At 43.6% G+C, this 5,234-nt stretch overlaps 1 pseudogene across 1 annotated transcript; it reads left to right on the top strand.

Annotated features, from left to right (window-relative positions):
* The first annotated feature begins 2,030 nt into the window (after positions 1-2,030).
* LOC309794056 (nucleosome assembly protein 1-like 1-A) lies at positions 2,031-3,280 on the top strand (annotated as a pseudogene). Its single transcript has one exon. The product of its transcript is annotated as a nucleosome assembly protein 1-like 1-A (transcript).
* The last annotated feature ends 1,954 nt before the right edge of the window (positions 3,281-5,234 follow it).

Genomic DNA, 5,234 nt, shown 5'->3' on the forward strand with positions numbered 1-5,234 from the left:
CCCTTTCCTGCACTTTATACTCTAGGGATACGAATTGTGTGAAGTTTTCTGCATGCACTTTGCTACCTCTAACCTCTAAAACTTTGTTTCTGCTTTTCTGTCTGCCTAGATTTTCCCCCCACCTTTTTGCCTAACTTTTACTCACGCTTTAATACTACCCAGGCATTCATTTCTCATGGAGCTCTTCTCTAAATTCCCAGGTGTTATTATCATTTTTTCTACTAGGTATTAGCTTATGAATGTAACAACCCTATGAGGCAGGAACTCTTATCCTAATTTTATGCATAATTTTATGACCCTTAGGGAGAGTGAGAGATAGAGATATTAGTAACTTGCCAAAAAGTCACACCGTAAGGGAGTGAAGATTGTGCTCTCATAGCAGCCTCTGCACACATGGGTTCTTTTGTTTGTTATTTTATTTTTAATCTTTTGGCTGTGTTGGGTGTTCATTGCTGCGCAGGGGCTTTCTCTAGTTGCGGCAAGCGGGGGCTGCTCCTCGTTGCGGTGCGCGGGCTTCTCATTGTGGTGGCTTCTTTTGTTGCGGAGCACGGGCTCTAGGCGTACGGGCTTCAGTAGTTGTGGCACACAGGCTTAGTTGCTCCGCAGCATGTGGGATCTTCCCGGACCAGGGCTTGAACCCATGTCCCCTGCATTGGCAGGTGGATTCTTAACCACTGCACCACCAGGGAAGTCCCACACATGGGTTCTTTATCTCATTACATTTATATTATCTCCTTATATCTCCCATTTCAATCATGCACTCATTTAACTATTCATTCTCCAAATATTTATTTATAGTTTACCATATGTCAGGCACCGTGGCAGGTGCTAAGGACACGACATTGACAAGACAGATCCTATATGGGACCTCATTGAACTAAAGAGTCTATAGAGGTGTACAGATGATTCAACTAATGGATATTTGCTATGGTAGCAAGTAGCAGAGGGACCTAATCAGTAGTTAAAGAAGCCTGGAAAAAATGATCTTGAAGCTGATAAGGATAAGGATGACTGGGGAACATCTTAAGGATGACTGAGGATTAGTGAGGTAAACATCTTAAGATGTTTGGCTTGAGGGTGACATGTAGCATGTCATATTATATAAGTTATCTCTTTTTTAAGCCCCAAAATTTAGTGGCTTAAGAAACAAATATTTGCTTTTTTAGCATCATCTGCTCATGGTGCCACCTGCTGCTCCCACCCCTGCCCCCCACCTGGCTGCCACCCTGAGTCACTACCTGTGCAGCTCCGGCCACCTGGCTCCCTGTGCTAGCCACCGATATTTGGAGTTCTTACAGTAATGCAGACATTGACAAGAAAGAGCAGTCTGAACTTGATCAAGGTTTGGTTGATGTTGAAGAAGTAGAAGAAGAAGAAACTGGTGAAGAATCAAAAATCAAAGCAGGTCAGCTGACTGTTCAGATGTTGTAAAATCCTCAGATTCTTGCAGCCCTTCAAGAAAGATTTGATGGTCTGGTAGAAACACCAACAGGATACAATGAAAGCTTGCCTAGGGTAGTTAAAAGACAAGTGAGGGGCTTCCCTGGTGGCGCAGTGGTTGGGAGTCCGCCTGCCGATGCAGGGGACGCGGGTTCGTGCCCCTGTCCGGGAGGATCCCACATGCCGCGGAGCGGCTGGGCCCCTGAGCCATGGCCGCTGGGCCTGCGCGTCCAGAGCCTGTGCTCCGCAACGGGAGAGGCCACAACAGTGAGAGGCCCGCGTAATGCAAAAAAAAAAAAAAAAAGACAAGTGAACGCTCTGAAAATCCTTCAAGTTAAATGTGCACAGACAGAAGCCAAATTCTATGAGGAAGTTCATGATCTTGAAGGAAAATATGCTGTTCTCTATCAGCCTCTATTTGATAAGTGATTTGAGATCACTTATGAACCTACATAAAAAGAATGTGAATGGAAACCAGATAAGGAAAATGAAATTTTGGAGGAACTGAAAGAAAAGGCCAAGATTGAAGATGAGAAAAAAGATAAAGAAAAAGAGGACCCCAAGGGAATTCCTGAATTTTGGTTGACTGTTTTTTCTTTTTTTTTTTTTTTGCGGTGCGCAGCCCTCTCACTGTTGTGGCCTCTCTCGTTGCGGAGCACAGGCTCCAGACGCGCAGGCTCAGCGGCCATGGCTCACGGGCCCAGCCGCTCCGCGGCATATGGGATCCTCCCGGACCGGGGCACGAACCCGTATCCCCTGCATCGGCAGGCGGACTCTCAACCACTGCGCCACCAGGGAAGCCCTGGTTGACTGTTTTTTAAGAATGTTGACTTGCTCAGTGATATGTTTCAGGAACATGATAAACATATTCTGAAGCACTTGAAAGATATTAAAGTGAAGTCCTTAGATGCAGTCCGGCCTATGAGTTTTGTCTTAGGGTTTCACTTTGAACCCAGTGAATATTTTACAAGTGAACTGCTGTCAAAGACACATAGTATGAAGTCAGAACCAGATGATTCTGTTCCTTTTTCTTTTGATGGACCAGAAATTAAGGGTTGTACAAGGTCCACATAGATTGGAAAAAAGGAAAGAATTGTCACTTTGAAAATCATTAAGAAGCAGAAACAAGGGACTTGGGGCAGTTTGTACTGTGACCAAAACAGTTTCTAATACTCTTTAATATTTCTGCACCTCCTGAAGTTCCTGAGAGTGGAGATCTGGATGCTGCTGCTGAAGCTATCCTTGCTGCAGACCTTGGAAGTCATCACTTTTTACATGAATGTATAATCCCAAGATCAGTGTATACTTTACTGGAGAAGTTACTAAAGAAGATGATGATGATTATGATGAAGAAGGTTAAGAAGAGGATGAGAAAGGGGAAGAAGAAGGAGATGAGGAAAATGATCCAGACTATGACTCAAAGGATCAAAACCCAACAGAGAGCAAGCAGCTGTGAAGGAGGATGTATGTGGCCTTGAGGGTAACTTGCATTGATCTAACTCCTGTTTCCTTGGAAAGGAGGAATTTACATAACTTGAAAAGCCTATTTCAAGTTTTTTTTTGTTGTTTGTTTGCTTGTTTTTGTAGCTTAAAAAAATATATCAAATTAAAAAAAATTTTTTTTAATGATCTCACAGTTTCTGTGGACAGGAATTTTTTTTCTTTTTCTTGTCTTTCTTTCTTTCTTTTTTTTTTTTTTTAATTTTTGGCTGCACCGTGTGGCATGCAGGATCTTAGTTCCCTGACCAGGGAAGAGTGGAAGTGCAGAGTCTTAACCACTGGACCACCAGGGAAGTCCCTGTGGTCAGGAATTTGGAAGTGACTTAATTGGGTAGTTGTGGCTCAGGGTCTCTCATGAGGTTACCATCAAGATATTGGCTGGGGCTGCAGTCATCTGGATGCTTAATAAATTTGGCTGGAGGATCTGCTTCCAAAATGGCTCATTCTCATGGTTGTTGGCAGGAGGCCTCAGTTCCCTACTGAAACCATGCACCTCAGATTGGGACTTGAACCCACGTGCCAGGACTTCAACCCGGCCAAAACCCAGACTGGGACTCGAACCCAAGAGGCCGGGACTCGAACATGGCCAAAACCCAAGGTCTTCCAACTGAGATCACACACCTGGTTTCAGGACTTAATGAAGCTCAGGTTCTTGATGTCTCATTGCAGAAGGAATTCAGTGAGAGATAAAGTGTGAGGTGAGACGTGAGTTTATTTAGAGAGAAACACACTCCACAGACAGAGTGTGGGCCATCTCAGAATGCAAGAGCAGCACCAGGGTATGGGGTTGTCAGTTTTTATAGAGGTGGGTAATTTCACAGGCTAATGAGTGGAAGGAGTATTCTAGCTATTCCAGGAAGGGGCTGGGATTTCCAGGAATTGGGCCGCCACCCACTTTTTGATCCTTATGGTCGGCCTTGGAACTGTCAGGGCACCTGCCAGTGTGTCATTTAGCGTGCTAATGTAGTACAATGAGCGTATACTGAGGCTCAAGAGTGGAAGTCGACTTGTCCGCCATATTGGACCCTTTTGGTTCTAATCAGTTTATGTCATGTCCTCAGGCTATGTCGTTCTTTCAAAGGTTGTGTCCTACCCACTTCCTTCCTGTTTCACTACCACATGAGTCTATCCATAGGGCTGCTTGAGTATCTTTGAAATATGTCAACTTCCCCAAGAGAGAGCAAGGAGGTCACAATGCCTAATGACCTAGTCTTAGAAGTCATGCAACATCACTTTACCACATTCTACTCATTAGAAGTGAGTCACTAAGTCTAGCCCATATTTAAAGGGTAGAGAATTACACTTCAACTTTTTGAAAGGAGGAGTGCCAAAGATCTTGTAGACATATTTTAAAACCATCAAACATATTCAAGGAAAAAAAAATTCAGCATGGGGCTTCCCTGGTGGCACAGTGGTTGAGAGTCCGCCTGCCGATGCAGGGGACACGGGTTCGTGCCCCGGTCCGGGAAGATCCCACATGCTGCGGAGCGGCTGGGCCCGTGAGCCATGGCCGTTGAGCCTGCGCGTCCGGAGCCTGTGATCCGCAACGGGAGAGGCCACAACAGTGAGAGGCCCACGTACTGCAAAAAAAAAAAAAAAAAAAAAAAAAAAAAAAAATTTCAGCATGGCTAGAATTAGAGTAAAAGACGAGGGTAATGACTGATGAAGAGAGGACTGGTGAATGATGACAGTGGAAAAATTAACGGAGCCAGATTCCTTATTTCCCTATTAATCTTAGTGATTTAGTTTTTATTTTTAGGGCAGTGGGAAGCCACTGAAAAGCTTTCGTTTGTATTTATTTTTAAATTTAAATTTGTTTTCATTTTTTGGTCACACTGTGCAGCTAGCAGGATCTTAGTTCCCCAACCAGGGATCGAACCCGTGCCCCCTGCAGTGGACGTGTAGAGTCCTAACCACTGGACCGCCAGGGAATTCCCAAAAGTTCTCTTTTTTAAAGCTTTATTGAAATATAATTCATAAACCATACAAATCACCCATTTAAAGTGTTCAACTCAATGGCTTTTAGTATATTCACAGAATTGTGCGTTTATCTCTACAATCAGTTTTAGAACATTCTCATTACCCCATAAAGAAACCTTTAGTTGTTACTCATCCTCCCTGTCCCTAGGCAACCACTAACCTACTTTTTCTCTCTATACATTTACCTATTCTGGGCCTTTCATGTAAATGGAAATGTGGTACTTTGTGACTGGTTTCTTGATTATGTTTTCAAGTTTCATCTATGTTGCAGTATGTATCAATAGATCTTTTTTTTTTTTTTTTTTTTTTTTTTG

Source organism: Mesoplodon mirus (genome assembly GCF_964341445.2).
Source record: "Mesoplodon mirus genome assembly, chromosome: 2".
Taxonomy (NCBI): Eukaryota; Metazoa; Chordata; class Mammalia; order Artiodactyla; family Ziphiidae; genus Mesoplodon; species Mesoplodon mirus.